This window comes from Haemaphysalis longicornis, unplaced genomic scaffold (genome assembly GCF_048455015.1).
Source record: "Haemaphysalis longicornis isolate Haplotype H1 unplaced genomic scaffold, Haemaphysalis longicornis Haplotype H1 scaffold_5, whole genome shotgun sequence".
NCBI lineage: Eukaryota > Metazoa > Arthropoda > Arachnida > Ixodida > Ixodidae > Haemaphysalis > Haemaphysalis longicornis.
Window position 1 is genome coordinate 130,533,666 of NW_027526385.1, and position 24,460 is coordinate 130,558,125.

Consider the following 24,460-nt stretch of genomic DNA (forward strand, 5'->3'; position numbering starts at 1 on the left):
GATGAATTGTGGAAGGAAGAAGTAGAAACAGGTTACCATAGTTTCCTTTGTTTTTAAATATTTTCAGGGAAGGGCTTTTGTACTCTATGTACGACCCTAGGCCCGTGGACCCAAACTCAGAAATGATAACTGCATGGCACGTTCGTGCGTGCGGTTGCATTTTTAGGCTCCTTGTATGATTTTGTGGCTTCAGCTTTTTTGGGTAGATAGAGCGAGCACATGGATTGCATGTAGATAGCATGAGCACATGGATGGATAAAGTATTTCTTAGGCCATTGAAAGCTGGTTAAAAAGGTCAACTTGGGTAAAAAAGCGGTAATTGAAGAAAGAAGACACAAAAACATCGCTGCTGTTATATACTTCTAGAAGATAATTCTTGACAGAAAAATACGAGAAAATTGTGATGTGCAAGTTCTGTGCTCGCCACCTAACACATTGGAGATAATGTGCTTGAAATGAACAAAATCTTTGGGAGTGTTCCTGGCTGCTACTGCTGTAAGCATAAAAAGGTTACCGCAAGCACGTTAGGCGTGATTTATCCAATACAACTTCCTTGGGACTACCTGTATGTAAGCCAAACAGAGTGTCCAGCTATGCAAACATCATTATTCAATAAAAAGTGCGATCACAGCCTTTTACTATCCCATCGCCGGGCATGTATTTTACGTTATCTTCCTCTCAGACAACAATGATTTTATTTTATTTCAAAACAAATAGTCGCGAATGGGAGAAATTGACGAAGCAAACAAGATCAGGAATACTGATCCGACGGCCTGCTCACTGATCCGAAGCAGCAAGCAAGCGTATGTAAACGCCCAGTCAACGTGATTGAGTTTCTTGTGCACCGCTCGGGTGTGAGAAAGCGGCGTGTGTTCTTTCCTGCGGCTTTCTTATTGTTTGAGGTTTGGTTTGTTGCTTTATAGAGTGTTGAATTTTTCGTGCGTTGCCCAGTGTGCCCGACACGAGGCATTTCATGGGCGTTTTGTTTCAGACATTTTTATTTATTTATTTACGGTATTTTTGAACACTAGTATCGCTTGTTCAGTCTCTTTATTGGACTCTGCAACGATAATGATACAAGTTTTCACTTTTACCTTTGGGTCTGCAAACAGTGTGAAAACTATATTTAACACCAGCACGGAGCGGCATTCTGTGATACGGGCATCACAGAAGATCTGACTTTTGTAACTGCTTCTTTTTGTTGCCGTTTTAAGTGGCTTTCGAGCGACTTCATGTATTTCTACAGCTGTTACAAGGCCGGCCAAGAGCCGCTATCACCATAATAGTGTAATTTGAGCGCCAGATAACGCCAAGACAGGACAAGAGGGAAAACCTATTTCAGGAAGTTTCTAAGTATTCAGGTGTGAATCAGGCGGGAATTTTTATGTTTCCTACTTTAAGACCCCCTATTCTAAGTACTTGATGTGTTGCTTGATCACAGCTAAAACCATGCAAAATTCGAAAAAAAACCTCAAAAGTTTTTATGGTTGATGTAGGCCTTCCCTGCTTGTCTGATTAGTTTTTGCAGTTTTTCGTTTAAAGTTTGAGGGCACTGGGGAATAAGGCTTCACTATTGCGTTTACACAGATACAAAACATACACGTACACGACTACCAACCCCATATCTGCTTGAGAGAAGCTTGGGGGAATCTAACGTTATACTGAGCTCTGGGGTACATTTTTAAGAAGCAATGGCGCTTTTGTTGCATTCTCATCTGGGTATTGGGTTTTACTTGGCTGACGATGCTCGTTGTTTTGTTTACTTCTCATGAAGGGACACCACTTGAGTGTAGCAGGTATTATTACAATAAACGAGAGATTAAAAAAATTGAAGTACCTGCTTATTTGTTCGTGTGAAAGCTTTTATCGGTTGTTAGATTTTGTAGTCCCCTTTGTTGAGATTAAGAATGGGGATGGTACATACCTGGTATTAAAAGAACATATAAAATCTCTTCACCGAAAGAAGAGATAGCGGCCAGCTCGAACGACCAGACTAACCTTATATAGCAGCGCAACCCAATCGTCACCAATAAGAAGAAACGAATTATTTTTCATCTTCTACGGAGTTCGGCTGAAAAAAAGCCGAGCTCAGCGGAAGACTGAAAATTATTTGTTTCTTCTGTAAATTACCTTTGATGTTCGGTATATTAGCTTTGACACCCTAAATGGCTCCGCCGTGCCGTGTTGTCCTGATGTCCAGGATAACATCTGATCTTTCTGCAGCCAAGTGGTATGTGTTTATTTTCGTAATGAGTAGGTTAGTGCCGTCACCGTTCTTAGCGTGTAACAAGATGACCACAAAATGTGATGTTCGAGTAAAGATTGAAGGCGAAAAGAGACGCGGTTTGGGGATGAAAACGTTATAAAGAGGCGTAATACTTGCCCTCACCCCATGTATATTGTTGAGTGTTACAAAGGTTGAAATGTTCGTTGTACACGGAACCTTAGAAATGCGCATACACGCACCCGAATGCTAGGTTCAATAAAACCAAATTCAGATGCACAACCGCATGAACGAAAATAAATGCGTATACACCCTCACTCGAGGGTACCCTTAGTCGAGGGAAACATTTCTTGCTGCAAATTGTACCTTTCTGGGGGAAGAGTAAATTTCAAACCTTAAAAAGCTTAGAATGTTTAAGGCTCTTTTTTATTGGCTATCTCAGATATTTTTATTTTATTTTCTTTAAAACGAAATGCTTAGTTTATTTATAGCAAATGACGCCTTTATGCAAAATTGCCACGATTATTTGCAAGTTTTTCTGTTCGCATTCAGAGAATGGAAAATTTATTTTCTTTTTGTGATCACGGTACAAGATAAAATATAAGCATAAGCTTGCTCGCAAATGCGACGGATGTCCTCAAGCACTAAAATTTAACGCTAGCCGTCATAAATTTCCATCGTCAAAGGAAAAGCAGCACAATCAAGGCATTCCCTTTTTGAAGCCGTGTCATGTGATACAGCTTTGTCCAAAATATGTGTTTGGAGGAACGTCCAAGCCGCACATAGATCGCCCTCTCTAATAAATATGACACAAAAGTTCAACTTCATTACCACGTGCATACAATCAAAAACGAATACTTCCACACGCTGGGCAAAATGTGGTGCGCGAATTTTGTATGTTGTTAGTATGTGTGTAAGTTCGCTGCGCGACATTTGTATGTTCTTCGCACAAAAAATGTGATGATTTTGACTTTTACTGAGATTTATTGAAGACGTAATTTACTTAAGAGATGAAAAAAAAAACAAGGATAATTCGTGCGGAGGTCCCAGTGTAACAACTCTCGTACTGCACTGTAATATACTGCACCGAAAACGAGCATATTGCCAAAGATGCTTTCCGAACAATACAAAGACATCTAGAATTTGGTGTCATTAACAAAATTCATGTGTACACCAAGAAAAAATTAATTTGACGCTTGGTGTGTTCGGGTGCAATTTATGATATAATTTGCGGTTTAGGCGACCAAAATGAGTAGGAAAATTTCAACTTTTAGAGGACTAATTGAGCTGGTTGTTTTGGAGACCGTGATGACAACATATCACGAAGGAAGGGTGCACAGTAGCACATTTAAATCCTCCAGATAGCGTTCCTGTGTTTTCGCATGAGAGCATGTCCAACAATTCAAACGTATAAATATAAACAGACATACTTGCCTTATGTTAAAATTTCTGATATACCCCAAAAAAGACATATTTGCTTACGCGCTATGTATCCACTGGCTCATACCACGATCATAAGGATGGAGAGGCTGTATGAAAATCCTGTTATAGCTCGGTTTTTTAAACACCATTAGGGAATAAAACAATCCGGTCGGTTCTGCTTGTACATCGCTATTGAACAGGCATTCTTGTGTAGCCTGTAGGGACCAGATTTAAACCGCAATTTTTCTTTTGAACGCAATGATGATCTTCTAATCTCCTACTCGTTACTTTGTGAGGGCCTGTAATATTTCTGATTTTTGAAACGTTCACCGCTTTTGAAGCGGCGTATATTTATTCCTCGTGTAGTACGTCCATGTGTATAAAGGGTGTTACAGAGAAGACCTTAAGAAAGTAAAAACAACTGCTTTCGGAGTTAAAATTGTTTTCTTTGCGGGAAATGGTCAGAGGGCGTGGCCGACGGAAGAAAACCGGTTCTAAGTGCTATTTACCGAAATAAATAACTAATTTATAATTACCTTTTTATTTATTCTAGTTATGTGGTTAAACGCAAAGGGGAAATTGTAGACCAGCATCAAGCAAACTGAAAACCGTCATTGAATTCTGGAAATTGAAATGGCGTGAAGAGCTGCAGCCCTCACAACCTCAGCTCTCCAGATGAGCGCAACGGGCTCCGTTCGGTAACTGAGCACCGCAAAGCCACGCCCACGCGCTCATGTCACTGTCAGCAGTACACGTCACACGCACACCGCGATTTATATTCATCTTTAGATTTCGAGGGAAACGGCGGACACGGCGCAACACTTCGCTCTCGAGCCGAAGATAAAGCGTGGTGGGCGTGTGGCGCGCCGGTATACATCGGGCCATTTCGCAAGAGGAGAAAACCTTCAAGCTTAGGAGATCCTCAAGCCCACGCCGCTACGAATTTACGCCGATATACTCACCTACTCCTCCACGGGAGCCAACATTACCCAGCACACATACATTTATGCAGAACTGAAGCTACTGTATTCCGACGACTCCACGCAAAATTTAACGCCCCATAGCGTTCTCATGCTAAGTACCCGACCCTCTAATCTGCCTCGTGCCAATATTTCCCCCGTGTTGGCATGCTATAATGGTTAGTATACGCCTCGACCGCGGCCTGTTGGGGCGCCACTGAAATCCCCCTAGCGGCCCGTTTCGAAAGCAGGCGCGAAGTCTCGGTCCCGCACCCCACTCTCGCTGCTGGTTTTGCGGCATGTTCACGACTGAGATTTACCACTGGCGGGCGTTGGAAATCCATGTTTATGTGGAGCAGTCACTCTGTTTGCAAATGGGGTGTGTTTACTAGAGTGTAAATTTTTCTGACGCGATCTAATTAGTGTGGTATAATCGGCCTGTATGAGCGCAAGGTGTGTGTCACAGGCCAGCGTTGCGGAAACGGCATATGCATGGACCTGATTGTAGTTACACGGCACTAAATTTACTATCAGTGTCTCCGTGATCACCGGTTCCTCAGATGTTCATGCTACGGGTATAAACAACGATGTAAATCAGTTTCGTGCGCTTACATATTCAGCGGAGCACTCATACCTGACAGCACGGCAGTTACTTTTCCCAATAATATCCCTCAGATATTGATCATCGCCATTGACAAGCCAGTTCAACGTAATTATTCCTAAGTATTCAACGTAATTACGATGTATAACGCTGAATTATACTCGGGAGTCAGCACACGACTAAGAGTCGTCTTGTCGTGAGGTGAGCGCCCACAAACACTCACCTGCTACATATATCCTTTGCATGCAGCGCCCAGATGGGCTTAGAATATAATTGGCGTCCGCGACTTCTTCAAAATGTCGAACACTTCCTCGAAATATCATCACATGGCACAGGGATCCTGCAGAATAAAGAAGAAACTGAAATCAGAGGGCCTTATTACAAACCACACTCTCCCAGCGACACCTGTCATCGCTTGTGAACTGCCTACCCGGTATACTTCCAAAAATGCGTCCGCCGAACGATCAGCTGCTCGTTGAAGTGGAAAGACAAAACGACAGTGACCGCGAGATTTGGGTGTGTGATTACTAAAGCGTTCATTGCTTGATTCCACTCCGCATTTGTACACAGCGTCCACCTCCTTTACCTACCACCTGTATCTCGCGAAATAGTAGTGCATTTCGCGTATAGATGGTCTGGTGAGCACTACCTCGTTTAAGCTTCGACGAACGTCTTCAGCATGTCAGAAGCTTCACTGTATTTTTTTTTCATTTCTATTAGAGATATTATGTTTCTTCCGCACTTGCACAGCATTTATTTTCCCGTGGTGTCACAGTAGATTGCCTTGGTTCTTGCTAAAAGGCGTGTTTGGGCACATATTTAACGACTGAGAGGCTTGAAATACACGTAACATTTTCGCATGGTTTATATTCTTATAAAAGGCTTAAGTTATTGTCCGAAATTGGCTAATCACATCATCCCCGAAACATATTTTTTGCGACTTATATATTCGAATTGAAGCCGCATTCGTTGTCCACGCTGCAAAAGGAAGCCAACCTCTCACTGTGCCAGTATCAGGTCTAAACGAAGCGACAGTAGAATTCGTTTTTGCCTGAAGTATTTGAGGTGACAGGAGTGATATGCTGCTACCGTCGCTTAGGCCCCGAAGAGCGGAAACGAAGCGCGCAGAACCGCGTCTCCGGGTAGCTCTTGCAAGTCATCGCGTGCTCTACGAAGACGCAGCTGCGTTTTAAGTAACCTAAACGTACTCTTTGCTTATAGGCGTCACCATAACAAGTTTTTTTAACGCGCGGAAAGGCCAAAAGAAGAGAAAGAGAACCAAAACACGGCACGAGCCCCTATCAGCCACGCAGCGCACATCCCGTCAACGCCACGGTGAAGGGGCGGCAGGCGGCGCAGCGACCGCAAATCTCGAGGCGCATAAGGGCTTCAACATATCCCGGCCTTGACTGGCATTCCCCAAACTTCATACAAGCAGTGGGTGCACGGCTGAGCAACTCGGACCTCTCCTTCCACTGTAGCCCCCTGGAGAGGGCCCGTGTGGCGAGCGCAGGCCAGGGTATCACGGAAAAAATACCCCCCCTTCCCCCCCCTCCCCCCCCCCCCCCCAGGGAGGCGTCCGTACATCAGCCTTTAAGGATTGCCTTAGTAACGTTTACTCCTACTGATCCTGGTATTTTAAAAGTGTATTGCTGTGTTTACTCAGCATTTTTTATCTCATATGTACACCTATGTCGTTTTATTTTGGTTTGTTTGCTTCTCCATTTTGTCTACCTTGACGTCTACCTTATTTTAAGAGCAGGTAGGTGCGTTTCGTTTTTTACGTATCGATGCCTCATTCTTCGGCCACAACGCGCGGTAGATATAAGATAAATATAATAATTGCTATAATAAACACTGCGTAGTCACCGGGAATGAAGCCGTCATCTGGCAAATAACCGTTTGTCAGTGTTTTTACTACAAGAGATAAACGAATGAAAAGGACACCGAATAGATATCGGCGGCTTTGAAAGAACGACGATTGTGTTGAGCAGCTTGCACCTTATTTTGTCATCATATATTTTGCCCTTTGTTAAACCAGTTATACTTCGTTTATAAAATAACGCTGCGGCACATATCAACTATATCATATTCCTCAATTAGTTTAAAATAAACAAAAGTTAAAAACCGTTATCGTTTGTTATCACTAGCTTTTATAGAAGACAATGCCCCCAGTTCGAGAGTACTTGCGAAAATTGGCAGAAGAAAAAAGTGCAGCACCTTTCTTGACCGGCACACCAGTTACAGCAATGATGTTTCGGTGGTTTCACGGGCGTGTGGCCGTATATATGTTTTCAAAAGGTTGCAACCTAATCAGTGCATTGCGTCAAGTTTTTTATGCTTACGTTGAGTATCTAGCCTGAAAACGTGCTCGCAATTTCTTAAAAAACCATTCATATACATAAACAGGCCACCAGAGCAGGTGCCCGCAGTATCACCTTTCTTTAATGTTTATAGCGTAATTAAATTTCAACACCCATCTGGAAAATAATCATACTTTAATTGCTGTGACATTGCCTGGGATAACAGTAGCTGCACGAATCATCAGTGAGTCTCACACCTATGACAGTGTAGTTCTTACCAGTGCTTACATTCATTTGGTGCTAATTTCAGTCATTTTTGCTAAATACTTTGGAATACCAAGTACTCATTGTGGAAGCACTACCAAATATGAATTCCAATATAGCCCATAGACGGGTTTGAGCTCAAAAAACGAAGGGGATGCGGGACTTGTTTTCTGCCGTTTCAAAGGGCCCAATATCGCCGATGTCACTATAGGGCATAGCTCGGCAAAAATGTATGCGAATCACTCACACTCACTCAAAAAATACATTTATCCTAACGCACTCCCTCCCACTCACACTCGCCACTCCACCGTCACTGCTCACACTCGCTCGTGCGCACGCTGGCTACTCGTCCCTACCACTCGCACTCACTCCTGTTCACGCTCTCCACTCGTCTCCACCACTCGCACTTACTCGCACTCACGCTCACCCCTCCGCCCGACCACTCGCACTCACTCGCACTCACGCTCGCCACTCGGGCCTCACTACTCGCACTCACTCCCGTTCACGCTCACCACTCGTCGTCACCATTCCCACTCACTCGCACTCACACTCGCCACTCCATCCTCACCACTCGCACTCACTTCCCCTCACGCTCGCAACTCGTCCTCACCACTCGCACTCGCTCGCACTCACGCTCAGCACTCGTCATCACGACTCGCACTCACACACGCTCACGCTCACCACTCATCCCCACCACTCACACTCACTAGCGCTAACGCTCACCGCTCATCGTCGCTACTCGCACTCACCCGCACTGACGCTCACCAGTCGCATTCGCCGCTTACACTCCCTCGCACTCGCACTCACCGCTTGCAATGGCCACTCATACTCACTCGCAATCACCACTCGCTTCCTCCACTCACATGCACTCTCCACTCCCATCACCAACTCATGCTCACTTACAACAACCGCTAATTCACATTCCAACTGACTGTTTTTTTACAGCACGGGAGTTTAAACTTCGCCTTTGTTGTAAACCACATGAATTGTTCCATATTTCGGAGACGTTCAATGCGACCTTATTGACACCGACACCACTACGTTACGTGAACCTAGAAAAAAAATTGGGTGTTTTAAGAGATGAGCTTCACAATGGCTATGAGGCATGCCCCAAAACAATCATTAACTCCTACCAACTTGATCCAACTGAAAAATAGGCCCGTACTACGACAAAAAAAGCGCGAAGCTTTCTCCCGTGCAACCTGACTGAGTCACACTTTAAAATCGAAACTGATTCAACAGAGTTAGGATGGGGGAATTGGATAGACGTCGACTCTATATTGCGGAAAACACAGGTTCCATCCTGCCTTCGCTTAACACCATCATCATTTTCTGGAACCCACTGTGCAAAGTTGGCTTTCCTACAGGGCTTTTGCTCAGGCTCCCACGCCATCAGCGAGGAAAAAAGCTTCACATAAAAATATGGCGAAGTTTGCACTACGTTGCTCAAGGCTTACACCACAACGAAGCTGGATGATTTCTTTCTTTCTAGGAACTCTCTTTCGATGTAAGCACCATGACGCATTGCATTAGGTTTGAAATTGTTTATTTACATGTTGCATAGTCACTTTTCACTGCGGTAGTAGTAGCCATTGTCGTATCTATCTATACCGTTGTTCATGCATGACTGGCGGGTCCGTGTCGTTTTGTCCGCAGGTGAAACCGACTTCGCGAACTGGGCGTCTGTAGCGCGAGTTGCCTTGTGCTGCCCCCTTGAGGCCCAGACATACGTGAACTGTTGTCTTGGTATTTTTTTCGAGCGCCACGCGCAAGCCAGGACGACGCTGGACGCTCCTCGTGAGACGCTTGCTTGTGCGCTCGGTAAACAGCCGGAGTAACTATAACGCAGTATTTTTATGACGCCACACACCGCACACATTAAGGCCAGCGAAAACAGACTCACTGTTAAGAACACACGCTGAAAAAGGAGTAACACGTAACCTCCCAAAGCGGCAATGCAGCTGCTAAGCGCAACAGTTAAAAAAATATTTCTCTAGGGCGACACTCTTTTGCCCCAATAACCTCCCCCTTCTCCAAGCAGTGGGTGAACCGCCTGACGAGCACGGACTTTGGCATCCAGCGTGAACTGGTGAAGAGGGCCTGGACCGCCAGCTGAGCTCAGGCTATCCCGGAATAGGGAAGCCCCCCACCGGGCGGGTGCCCCAACGTCTGCACCAGCTTGACAAATAAAGATTTATTAATCATCATCATCATCATCAGCTTTAATAGAAGACACCAGGCAGTGGCGTCTGCTGCTTTGCTAGGCCGATTATTGCGCCCTCAATACATAAAAATGAATTTAACCTCCGTTTTGTAGAGTGCGCTTTAGGTTACATGGTGAAAAAAATTAAGACACACGAAGTGGACAGTGTGAGCGCTACTGTATATTGATTTATTACAATTACATTATTTCCTTGGAGACCAAACACGTCGGAAGTGTTACAAAATACAAATAAAATGGGGGGAGGGGCAAGTGTGGGAAAACTTTTTACTATAACTCACAGGTGACAGGAGCCAAAGCAGCATAAGCTGATAAAAGGCACTTTTTCTTTGTTTAATTTTTAAAAAGCAGTGTATACTCTGAATGACGCTTTTGATTTATTATATGGTTTAAAACACCTAAACTACGCAGATTATGAGGCGCGCCGTAGCGGAATGCTCCGAATTAATTTTTACACTTGGGGATCTTTAACGTGCGTTTAATCTAAAAAAACAGGCATTCTTGCTTTTCGCCTTCAGCAGAAAAGCAGCCGTAGGGGCCGGGACTCGAACCCGCGTACCTGGCGCCTTTCCTTTCCATGTGTTGACTCTCTGTAAGCTGCGTTTCATTAAGTCTATTTCAGTTGCTGTCAGAATAACTGAGCATGAGTTTACGTATGCGCTCTGCTCGCTTCATGTGTTATAGACTTCCGTAGTTTCGGGTGTGGTTGATCTGTTATTTTTCCAAAACAAGAATTTTCGAACATAGGGCTGCACTCTCAATAATCCAGTGTAGCGACAGATTGCCTGAGAGGGCTGTTTGCTGGCATGTGTAGCGGTGTTCTTGAAGCGTCTTATTGAGGCATCTTGCTGTCCCTCATGATGTCAATGCAAATATTGTACTTGTAATAAATAAGTTTATAGCTGCGTTTATGCTGTCCCCTTGGTTCGTGTGATCTCGCTAATTTTTGTGTACCATGAAAACTAAAACGCAGCCCAGAATAATACTAACCCAACTAGACTTCTCCTCGCCACTGCTGACATCAATTTCACAACTGTTATTCCCCTAGCCACCACCGATTTCTCTTTCACAAGCTTCGCAACCGGCTGATAACGGAGGTAGCGCCATTATCAGGCGTTACCAGACCAACTTGCTGGCTTTAAACGCCAACGTGAGCCGATAATATTTCAGCATGAGAGGCTTTCCGCGCTGAATTTTCGCCCGCCGTATTTTACGGCTAAGCACGCGGCCATCACCGGTTGCCGGGTTATGCGTGCACTGGTTGGTGTGAAAGAAGGGGGGTGCGCATGCATAGCTAGTCTTCATGCCGCTACGAATGACATGCGCATTGTGCTGGCGGGAAGTCTAAACGTGGAATTCTCTCAGCTCAATTAGACCTGTCAGCTGTGCTGAATGCGGTTTGGGTTAGTGTGTTACACAGACAGCGGGATGCGTACGACGTGGGACGTAAACGGACAGCAACCTGTTTATTAATTAGCTAGAATAAAGCTCGAGAACATCCAGGATTGAACTCCCTATGGACAGACGCGTGTCGTTCATTCGGAGGAAGAATAGCGGGAATCAAATGAGCATACGCCCGGACAAAAGCACGAATGGGCGCGAAAATAGCAGTAAACTGCTTCCGCCGTTGTTTCTACCGCACATTGCAGCTTGCCGAGTAGCTGGGAAGCTCTCCCGGATTAACAGCAGTGTCGATGTGAGCCATTATTTCTTTTTCAGCCTAAAGGGCTTTCAGAGCGAGAATTTGGGCGGTGCCTTTCACTTATATGCACTCGCACATAACTGGTTGCCCGTTTTCAGGCAACCAGTTTTCAGGCAACCAGAGCTGGGAGTAGAGGGAACAGGGAGAGGGGGTGCACGCACATATATCGGTTTCATGCCCTCACCGTTAGCATTTCCGTTGTGCTGGCGAAATGTTTAAAGTGACCTTCCACCACCCCATTGCATGCGAACTTTCCGTTGTCCTCCGTGGTCCATTGGATTTGGGTGGTGTTGCGGAGACACTAAGAGACCTACGACGCGGGAGGAAAACAGACAGCTTCATGTTATTCCATTAGAATAAATTTCCAGTTCTTCAAAGTTTCTATGTTCAAAATGGTAATTTCTCGATCGCCAGTTACAGACCAATGTGTCTTGTCTGGTGCATTTCCTGTACTGCGTCCAGCTCCGCAGCTCACCCTTGTTCACAGAGTGTAAGGGCACTATTTTTTTGTATGGTGGTACAGTCATAAAATGCCGGGAACGTCAGCAGCGTTAATTCTGTTTTGTAATTCCGAAAGCACGAACCGTAGAAGAAAGCGTTCGGGCAAGCTTTGAGGCCTTTTTGTTACCTTGTTAGTTCTTACTTTGTTAATTACGCTCTTGCTTCATGTATTCTCAGTTTGCACTTAACAGAAGCAAAGTTCGGGACTCTTTTAAGTTGGAAGTCCGAGTTGTATGAAGCCGAAAAGGCGGAGGGCCGGACGGAAACTCGGTAAGCAGGGACAGGGACCTTTGCAGGCAAAGAAAAAAATCAGCGAATAGCTAACAATATTTGACAATAGTTGACAGTCAACCGCAGCTTGCTCCTAAAGTACACCGTCTTGCGCCCGCACCGGGCACCGAAACAAGTTCACGTTGAAAGTTTATCCGAAATAACGGGGAGAATAAGTCATCGGACACACACATGCAACCCACAAACACATACACACTCGCGCACGCACACAAACACACATGCACGCACACACACACCAACGCACTTGAAGACACCCACGAGGGCACACACCTACGAACTCACACGCACACGCGTACGAACTCACCAACCAAGAGCGTTTATTCAAAGTGGTCCCAACGTTTCGGAGCCAAATCGGCTCCTTCATCAGGGGTGACTATGTACAAACAAGAAGCAGCGGTTACATAGGTGTCTTCTTTTTCTTTTTTCTTACTGGATTCTTGTAGAAAAAAGAAAAAGAAGACACTTATATAACCGCTGCTTCTTGTTTGTACATAGTCACCCATGATGAAGGAGCCGAGTTGGCTCCGAAATATTGGGACCGCTTTGAATAAACGCCCTTGGTTGGTGTATTTGCATCGTAAGTTCAATCCAACCAGACAGAGTTCTGTCGAAGATGTTCACATTCACGCGTACAAACGCACGCACGCAGAAGCACTCACGTGAACACGCACACACAAGCACGTATGCACTCATTCGCTCACCCATCCACTCGCAAATAACGCTATCCGACTGTCGGCAACGCGTACTATTCGTCACACCTTACAGGGTTCACAGTACTCCTCCGCGAGTCTGCACGCCATCGGCACGCGGACGACGATCTACATACGGGGCACAAAAGATAAGGAACACTAGACTGCGAAGCCTTGTTCAGTGAATCAGCTCATCAAGCATGACTGGGAGTACAGTGTTTGGGCTGACCACAACGCCATTGATCACGACCCAATTTCAACTTGGGCAGGCAAATTCACAAGGGTAATCAAAAATTACGGTCGATGACAACAGAGCATCGCGAACAGCAAGCATCTTACCTTTCGCGATCTGAAGATATAAAATATATATTTCACAAAAAGCTCGCAAAAGTAACGATTCGAACTCCGCCATTCGGTAAGGCGAATGAGGAGTAAGACATAACATACGATTCTTGTGAATCTGCATGAACGGATACACAAATTTCAGAGGGAGACAGGGAACTAAACAAAAGGGTGCAGTCGGCGAGTCATCATTAGAAATACTAGGCGAGATGATGCTAAGGCGAGCTTACTTCTTTTGCTTGCGAAAAGTACGCGCATCGGCGTATATGAGTCAATGCCACATTCACGAAACATAACTAAACGTAAACGTTTTGGTGAAGTTTGCAATAACACAGCAGCGGTGAAGTTTTCAGGTGTGTCGAACACCCGGACTGCAGCAAATCACATGCATCAAGGCACGTACGATTACTGCCGTAGAAGGATGTGTGACGCCAGGTCCGCGTGAAATCGAGCTTCGTAACCGAGCGCCGCCTTAACAAGCAATGGCAAACACTCATACGTTTAATACGCCAAGGCCTCAAAAATGAGCTACAGCTTCCACAACACACAACTCGCTTATCCGAGCCGTTCCGCCATCCTGATACTCAAATCCCTAAACCTCTGCAAAACCTTTTCAAGCGACTACGGGCAGTCACAATTTGCGCTTCAGAACAGCCACCCTATTGACAGCTTCAGCAAGCCGGCCAATTATGTACACCAAGTACTACGGCACTATACCACGGTGCTTCCTAATTCCTCTATCGCAGCGCTCAGCGGTAGTGAAGTGAAATCGCTTAGTTGCGACGACGTTACCAACACTAATTCCAACACAAAACGCCGCGAGCCAGATACATAATTCGGTGAGAGTGCGTGCAACAGCCCCTCGATGAGATATGACAGTGAGAGTATCGGTGCATTATGGCGTCAGACGCCCATCCAAATCGTATTCCTCAATCAACAGGTCACTGGAGAGTTGATTCCACGGTGCCTTAATTATAAAGGGGAGTAGCCACATATTCCCGAAGCTAAAGGCAGTCGTAATATAAGGTAGTGGCTGTGCGTAGGAGCGGATATCGCCAGCAGCAATTACCACGCAGCAAGCGGCTCCTGCGACGAATGCCAACAGCGAGTGATGTACACCGTCGTAAGCCCCGCACATCGCGCAAGAAGCCCACGTTTACACGCCATACATAAGTTCTGAGCGGGGCTCGCCGCGAGTGGAACTCGCACTCACGAGTGGTGAGTTGGGTTCACCGAGAGTATCTTTCGCACTCGCGAGTGCTGAGCGGGGTTCGCCGCGAGTGGAACTCGCACTCACGAGTGGCGAGTGGGGCTCACCACGTGTCTAACTCGCACTCGCGAGTGGTGAGTGGGGCTCACCGCGAGTGGAACTCGCACTCGCGAGTGGTGAGTTGGGTTCACCGAGAGTATCTTTCGCACTCGCGAGTGCTGAGCGGGGTTCGCCGCGAGTGGAACTCGCACTCACGAGTGGCGAGTGGGGCTCACCACGTGTCTAACTCGCACTCGCGAGTGGTGAGTGGGGCTCACCGCGAGTGGAACTCGCACTCGCGAGTTGTGAGTTGGGTTCACCGCGAGTGGCTTTCGCACTCGCGAGTGCTGAGCGTGGCTCACCGCGAGTGGAACTCGCACTCGCAAGTGGTGAGCGAGGCTCACCGTGAGTGGCGCTCGCACTCACTCGCACTCGTACTCACCAGGCCAAAACGACGGTAAGGGTCACTAATCACTCACCCGTTAGTTTTGAGTGGGGGGTGTGTGAGTGCACGCATGAGTGAGTTTACCGAACTATGCTATAGGGGAACTGATGTCAGGAAAAGAAAGTTTTCACCACGGCTAAATACTTGACCACATATGACAAGCCATGTCTACTGTATTTCACCGGGAAGAAAATTGAAGGTTTAGGAATCAGACCAGTTGAATTCAGAGACATTAAAATCAGAAACGTCATCATTCAAAAAAGAATGGGCATCTTCATCTTGACAAAAGCTGTAAATATTGACACGTTCATCCGAGGGAAAACACGAAAGAAATCTGGAAGGATTGCCCATTCTACAGGTCGGACTTAACTGAGAATTGGAACAACAGTACTACAAAAAATTTGTGGGGCATGGGTCATAAAAAGACAGTAGCACTTAAGCTAAAAGTTCCTTTTCCAATAGCAGCCCATAAAACAATGTTCCGTATGTATACAATACTTTTTGCAAACGTGATATCTAAAATTGTGTGACAGATAGGGGAGTCTAATAAAATAGAAAACTTCTGAGAGGAAACATCATCCTTTCAGTTTTTTTATAGCTGCTGGAGTCGCGTTGTGTTAGGAAATTGGAGGGGGGGATGATGCTGCCAAGCAAACCGAAGGCGAACTGCCAAAAAATTGCATAAAATTTTACATTAAAACACTCCATGAACAGTTGATAATAAAAGCCATATTTCTCAAGTATTTGCACCGACATACAAAAACAGCCAGCGGCCGCAAAATTGAAGAAAACACCACTGCAAGATCATTTGACACATAGCGATTGCTACTTCTTAGACTACATTTCTTTGGCTCCAAAAATATCACAAATATATGCTAGAAAAATAAAGAATTGACTTCGAGTGTGGCAGCGTTTGCCCACAGAGCCCCTCACGACGGATGAAAAATAGAGAGCTCGGAAAAACTTATTCGAGTTCATGAGTTCGAATTAACTGGCGATAGGAACCACGGAACTGCAAGAAACTTCGGGGTATAAAAAATACCTCAATAAGAAATAACACGGAGGGTAAAAATTTCCCTTTAAATAACAGTCTATAAAACCATGTTTCGTATTTAAACAGTAATATTTCTCTGCGTCCAGGTTGTGGGGTCGATTCCCGACCGCGGCGGCCGCTTTTCTGATGGCGGCGAAAAGCAAAAACGCCCATGTGTACGAGATTTCGGTGCACGTAAAGATCCCTAGGTGGTCAAAATTAATCCGGAGCGCTCCACTACGGCCTGCCTCATTGCCTGCGTTGCGTCGGCGGTTAGACCCCACATCGAATCAATCAATATTTGCGGGCGTGATGTCTGAAACGTGTGACTCATTGGAGAGGACGATGAAATAAAAGAAATTAGGGGGGGGGGGAAACATCGGCTCTTAAGTTCTTCATAACTGGCTCAAGCACGTTTTGTTAGGAAATCAGGAGGGGAATTATGCTGCCAAAAAACCAGAGAAAAACAGCCGATACATTGCAAAGATTTTACCTTAAGAACAACCTGAACGTTTGATAATAAAGGGAAAACTCTTGAAACGCTTGCGCCGACATGCAAATAACACAATTAGCTGAAAAGTTGAAAAATAGCACAAAAACGGCTGCAAGAATATTTGTCACTTGACAATTGCAACGTTCACACGTCAATATTTTGGGCTGCAATATTGTTGCAAATTTATAGGCAATCGCTCACTGCTTGGGCACATCAAGCTTCGAAGCTTGATTACTTTTGGGGAGTTTATTTCGGAGAGCAAATTTTGCTGGTTGCGAACATAATAACATTTGGGAACATATAATACATATCTGTACGAGCTGCCTGGCAATATTTCGTATATGATTGTGTATAAAACGCCAGCTGATTTAATGATATATATATGTGGCACTTCATTCCGTGTTAAGGTGATATCGGAATAAGTTAACTTTACCCTGATAATGCGAGCGTGTCCTTGCCCATCCTAGATGAACGTAACGCCTCGTACCTTATACGGGTATAGCATCCGCAACTCACTTCATACGATAACTCAATTTTTTTCGTAGTAGGTAACTCGAAAATATTTATTACTTGCAATAATAATGCTGTTAGCCAGAGAGGAGCCGGTTTATCTATTAGCTAGTAAATACGAATTGCAGTAGTCACAGGGCAATACAGAAGCAAATGGGGTAAATTGTACTTTTGAAAAAAAGTAATGATATCGTAAAGAACGAACTTTTATCACTACGTGATTACACACACGAGTGAACACGAATGCTTGTTTTCCGTAATAATTTGCTATTTTAAATTTAGAGCAGGAGTGAAGTCTCTCGCCCCTGAACCGCCTAAATCGTAATATACTCTGTTCTCCTTCCCAATATGCCATTGAAGGTAAAGTGGAAAACTAAAATGCCAAACATCGCGGGGAGTGCACACACCAAATTAGTTTTATGTTCTGTTGTGTGAGAATTATCTTTAGTGTGACTACGTTTGCCCAGTCAGCACCTCCCGATCGATGCGAAATGTAGAGCTGGGAAGTAGAAGATAAAATAAATATTGTAAAACTAAAACAAAGTTATGCGTATACATAGATAAGTAACGCGTCACCTAATCTAAGCGAGTAAACGACAGTAAAGCGACTGTGGTGAGGCTATTTCTGCAGTGGCAGTCGTAAGCGGGAGGACATTTCTTGTAGAACTAACTTTGTAAAGTAACGTACAGTTTGACTTATTGATAAGTAAAAACAACTTATGATCGCTGAATATCGCTTCTTCGACCATAACTAGTTTTTACTTATCAATAGGTCAAACTATACGATTAGTTCGCACAATCTGCGCTGAATTATATGGGTAGGATATCAACTAATGTGGTCGTAAATACCTTCTGCAGATACGGGAATGAGCAGGTGCCGTCGTAACGAATTCCAACAATGACTTGTGATTTTTGCCGTGAACCATTTATGGGTTTGTTTATTTATGTCATTTTTGCTGCCAGGCCATGCCCGAATCTGTTACCTCTCTTTCAAGATAAGTGCATGTTGCATTATTTCTTTTTATGCCACACGGGCTATCTCATTCAGATGAGGAGACTGTTTCGCCCTAACGTCAGTAGCCTAGAATAATCTTCTTTGATCTACAATGATCTACAAACACTCGCATCCAAAAGATGGATTCCCGCAGAGCAGCCGCCACGGCATTCGATTCGCCGAAACCAGTCTGCGCACGTCACTTTGTTGACTGCTGCTTCGCTACCGGTTAGTCGCTGGTTGAGTTGTTAGGGGAGCACAAGATTGATCCAATAAACTTGTCTTTCTTTGAAGACACCCGCGTCGTCTTTGGCTGCGTCACATCTGTTGGAGGTGCAAGATACGAGCACTTAATGCTCCCAACGACCTCTGGAAGCCGCCAAGCCAGTCCAGCTAGAGCCGGCCGCCGACTGCAAGGTATCCCACCGGAGTTTGGTCTCCTGCCAGATGGACCCAAAAGAACGACTGCTCCAACCACAGCCATGGTGCATGAAGCAACTTCACCAATCGTTCTGCAGCAGCCCGGGGAACCGCTATCATTCCGAGGAGCCTCCGCAGAAGACCCAAAAAATGGTTGGAGAAACCGGAGTGTGTCCGGATCTTCAACAGGTGGTACGACAAAGAAACGATCCCGCATGTTCTCTTTTACTGGCAAGATTAAGCTCGAAATTAGTTCGAGAACCACGAGAACTCCTTGAACAACTGGACTCAATTTAAAAGCGAGTTCCTGAAAACATTCGCCACCGTCGTGCGGAAAGAAGGAGCCGCACTTTTGCTGGAAACGCGCACTCAACACACCATTGAAGGGGTCGTGATCTTTGTTGAGGAGATGAAGAAATTGTTTAGCAGTGTGTATCCGCAAATGACTGAAGAATGAAAACTGAGGTTTTTGATGTGAGGCGTAAAGCAAGAACTTTTTGCCTGAACTGTCCGCAACCCCCACCCCACCCCCCGCCAGACGGTAACCGAATTCGCGTCTGAAGCAACCGCCGTGGAAAAGACGGTCGAAATTCGAACGAGGCAGTGCGACCGCCCTGTCAACGCGCGGTTCCCAGAGACCATCGGTGCCAAAACAGACGACTGGGTGAGTTGGTACATTGTCTTGCTTGGTAACAGCGCAAATAAAACAGGACACAAAAGGAAGAAGGAACGGACACAGCGCTGTGTCCGTTCCTTCTTCCTTTTGTGTCCTGTTTCATTTGCGCTGTTACCAAGCAAGACCATCGGTGCCAGAACTGTAGGCTACGATACATTGCGGAAGACCGTCCGAGCAGTGGTCAGAGCCGAGCTCCGGAAACTTTTGCCAACGACGCCAGAACCTCAAGGCGTTTCCCTGACTGATGTCATCCGAGAAGAGGTTAAACAGGCGCTGTGAACTTCTACGCCATCCGAAGCACTCCGTGAGCCACAAGTATGACCTACTCTGGAGCTGTTCGTCAACCCCGCCCTTCTCCGACCCGTCGTCAAGAAGCCCCACCGTACCGCCGCCCAGTGTCGCCCACCCGACCCCCTGTAGTGCAGAACCAGACACCGAGGAAGACCGACACATGGTGAACGCCCGATAATCGCCCTCTATGCTACCACTGCGGAGACGCCGACCACAACTACCGTCGCTGTCCCTACAAGAGGCTCGGTTTGCCAGGGTTCTCCGTCGACGCGCCCATAAAAAAAACATAAATACCCCAGAAAGTTGAGGCTAAAGTAGCCCCGCCGGTAGCGTAGTGGTTATCGCACAAGACAGGTATTCTGGAGGTCGTGGGTTCGGATCCCACCTGTCGGGCATTTTTTCTCCACTTTCTAATTTTCCAAATTCTTTATCTTGAGCTACTACATCCTCCCCTTTGCTTTCCGAGGTCTTCTTGACTGCCAATTCTTATTTACTGTCTTATTTTCAACGAGCCCCTCATTTCCTATTCTGATTCGCTACATGCATAGCGAGGGCCTCTGTTCTGGCAGTCTTAGTGCCATAGGAAGCTTAAGAGGGTTCAACGCTGGTCGACCACTCTCGACATGTCGTAGACGCTCGAGTCACGGGGTCCGGGGGTTAAACACAAGGCCCCCTTCACCCCGAGTAGTCCGAGTAGTCCGAGTCCGAGTATATATATATATATATATATATATATATATATATATATATATATATATATATATATATATATATATATATATATATATATATATATATATATATATATACAGATAGGTCAGCAGTCTACGACGCCAAAGGAGGCATAGGGGTGTGGTTAGGCTCTTTTCTTTTTTACTACGGTTAATGAAGTGAACATTTTTTTTAAAATACAGAAGAAAGAAAGAAAAGCACGCGCCCAGAGTGGGGACCGAACCCACGCCTTTCGATTACATGTCGAATGCCTTACCAATTCGGCTATCTGGGCGACTGTGTTCTCCTTCACTTTCTGGGCTATTTATATTTACTAGAAGTGTATCTGACACTTGAGGGTGGTAGCCAGCGCCACTCTGACTACACGGGGAGAAGGGGACCTTCTTTTCAACCCCCGGGGCGTGACTCCAACGTCTACAGCCTGTCATGAGCGGGTAACTGGCGGGAAGCCCTCTTATGCTACCTAGGCATCAAGGCTGCCAGAACCGAGACCCTCGCTAGGCTTTGGCAGAATAATATAGTAAGGAAATGAGGGGCTCGTTGAGGAAATACAGATAGGTCAGCAGTCTACGATGCCAAAGGAGGCATAGGGGTGTGGTTAGGCTCTTTTCTTTTTTACTACGGTTAATGAAGTGAACATTTTTTTTAAGAAGTGTCAGATACACTTCTAGTAAATATAAATAGCCCAGAAAGTGAAGGAGAACACAGTCGCCCAGATAGCCGAATTGGTAAGGCATTCGACATGTAATCGAAAGGCGTGGGTTCGGTCCCCACTCTGGGCGCGTGCTTTTCTTTCTTTCTTCTGTATTTAAAAAAAATGTTCATTTCATTAACCGTAGTAAAAAAGAAAAGAGCCTAACCACAACCCTATGCCTCCTTTGGCGTCGTAGACTGCTGACCTATCTGTATTTCCTCAACGAGCCCCTCATTTCCTTACTATATATATAGATATATATTAGGAAAGACAAAAATCTAACAAAGTGTACTGTTGGGCGAGTTGTCAGGTTATGTTAAAATATCTACAGCGCGAATATAAAGGACATTGAAAGACTACAGAACAAGCGCGAACTTCCAGCCGAGTTTAATAAGAGAAACCTTGCACCTTGTATACGCAGAGTTCATGTTCATCTTATGATTTGTACCTATTTCTTACGGCGGTTAGCATGAAGTGTGTGTATAAAATGTTCAAGATTTCTATTATTAAATTTTTTTGAAAGTCAGCGCTCTGCTGGCAGGAGCTGGAATGACAAGCCGCACAGGAAAACATTGACGGTATCTCTGCTTGAGCCAGGGCGAGGCAAACATTGCTATCCATAATGACATTTACGCTACACATTGAGAGAACACCACTCGGCTGGTTCAAGGTACCGTTAACCGAATGAGATACTCGGAATTTTATTTCCACTTGTTGTCACGTTACAACAATGAGAACGGTATGCGGCACCAACTACCTGGTTTCTTTCCAGGTAAGATAATATTACCCCTATGCCGGTTAGCCGGTTTCAAGAGACTGGTGCTGTGTGGACATGCGTGCGTCGGTTTTCAACTTACGGGCGAATTTTAGCTATAGGTGAGGTAAAGGCCAACCATAAAGTAAATATCGCATTTTCATTGTTTACTCTGCACGGGCCCACCGAGGACCAAATTACGACATATACAGAATACTCTACCTATTACAACAACTGCCGACATACAAAGTTAATTATAGCGACCTAATGTAATCATACAATAAAACGAACATTGTGTCGTTGCATAATTTTTCGTAGCTATTCTTGTTTAGTATTTTGTGTAGGTACGTTAAGAAATTGCTAGTTTTATAGAGCATATGTGAAAAAGCTATGTTTGTCTACAATGCATTGGCTTTTAACTGGGTCGGAAACTGTCTCAGTTCTGCCCCAAACTGTGTTGTTGGTCCTCGTTTTATTGCAATTTTGTTCTGTCTTTTTCCTCGCGATGTGCGTCGTAGAAACACCGGAGTTGGAGACCAACATGCTGCTGCTGGTGCTACATAGAATGGTTTTGAAATATGTTTACGAAGCTGGCCAAACTGTGTATGTTATGGTGACACCAGCAAAAAGTAGAAAGATAATGATGCGTGAAATTTTGAAAGAGATAGAGAAAAGCCACTGCTAAAAACGGAACGCCAAGGATATAATAATGAGGACCCCGGCCATGAACTTCTCACTTGCATAGCAACAAATTCAAAATAACCTATTCAGTCTTCACAAAGAACTCTATATTCACTTCATGAAATGGATGCGAAGCTGAGTGTATCGAATCTTCGCAAAAGAGGCAAAAAATAATACGACGACTGGAGGAGAAAAAAGACAAGACACGCACTGGTCTAGCAGCATCCGCAATATTGAACAAAATGCATTGTTACAGCGCACACGCCAGCCCTGGGCTGCCGTGTTCATTTTTATCCCAACGTTTCTTGTTCCAAATTGTGTATGTTTGCTAAAAGCATTATTCATGTGCTGGCAGTTGGTTCGTACGATGTATCATCATTCAATTAAGTCAATTGCAAATCGAGGGCGTGTGTTTTTTTTTCTTTTTCCTATGTCTTCGTCTTATTTATTGCTGGTTTTCCGAAGCTTCAGGTCTTACCACCTAGCGCAGTGAGCTTCTGTACTACGAGTGGTATAGACTTTTTAAAAGGCTGCACTTAGGATATGTTCAGCACCAAACTCCGAGCTTTAGGTCGATTTTGTTACGTTTTTGTGACGTTGTACAGTGGGACAAGTCAAAGAACGTTGTGTAAGACGTTTCTCGATTTACTGCAGCCGCTCATAATACGTTTAGAACAACAAAGGTCATAATGTCTGTAAGCACTAGATTAATTTTATTGTAAATACGTTTTCCCAAGTGCACATTATTCAGGCCTTTTTTACAAATACAAAAAATTACAAACCACGCGAACCTGTGGACGTGAACGTGAAACCGAATTCCGCCAAAGAAGACAGCTATTCACTTCTAGACTCCAGACGCAACCGTATTAGTCGCGCTGAGAAAAAGGTTACGTATTTCGTCGTTGCTTTGCACTGTGCTAGTTGTAGTGATGGTCATATCCATCGATAGCATTGTGATCCTCATGACAAGCCTTACATTCCCTGGAGATCTTGACGACAGCACTGGAGTATTTTTTTGCTAAAAACACAAGGCGATTGACTCCACAGTCGCCGCGGGGCACGCGCTCACGAGCGCTCGACATTTGTTTCCCCCATCGTGGTTTTCTTCCAGTTTTTTTGCTAGAGACACTGCGCGTGCCGGGAACGTTTGGCTGCCGCTGCGAGGCACGCGCTCGAGAGCACTCGGCATTTTTTCGTTTTTTTTCCTCCAACAAAGAACATATTGTGTTGTACAACAGCTTCTATTTTAAACAAATGGCTCTAGTCCACCCTGTGAAGGTGGTTAGAAAGAAAAGCTCTAAAAGACACCCAAAACAATTGCTATGTGATGTCACTTCAATTCACACACGTGGCTCTACAAGGAGCGAAACCAGAGATTCGGCCAGCCATTACGTGGATTTTGCGGGGGCGTCCTCCCACTCGCAGCAGCATCGGCCACGGAAGGCTAGAGCGGCGGATGCAGTCGCTGTATCCCAGCCGTGGGTCGGCAGAAAGAAAACAGAGAGGAGTGCCTTTCGAAGGGTGAGACGGCGGAACCTAGACATCCTGAGGCGCTAGCTTAGGGCCACACCACCGCACTAAAGAAGCGCAGACACCGAAACAACTCGGCATATGAGCTTTCGCATTGCAATTTATACCGATTTACACTAGTCAGTTTTCGTGGTTTGGGGATTGCGAGAAAGCCGAGGGAACTCTTATAATCGCCTTTTATCACAACCAGTTGCTCCTTTCGCCTTTTTCAATATCTTTTACCTCTTAAAACACAATCCATTTGCTATTGAAAAATTTAGAAAACATGGTCCCATTCTTGGCAAGGGGTGCGCAAAAGGTAGCGTTACTCTAGCGCCCAGATGTCTGTACCTGGTCTCTGCATTTTGTTTTCCCGCCCTGCAAATCAATCTTAAGCATATCTTTGCCGTACGACCACTTAATTCTTTCGGGTCCAGTTTACCCAGGAGGGGCTGTTGAA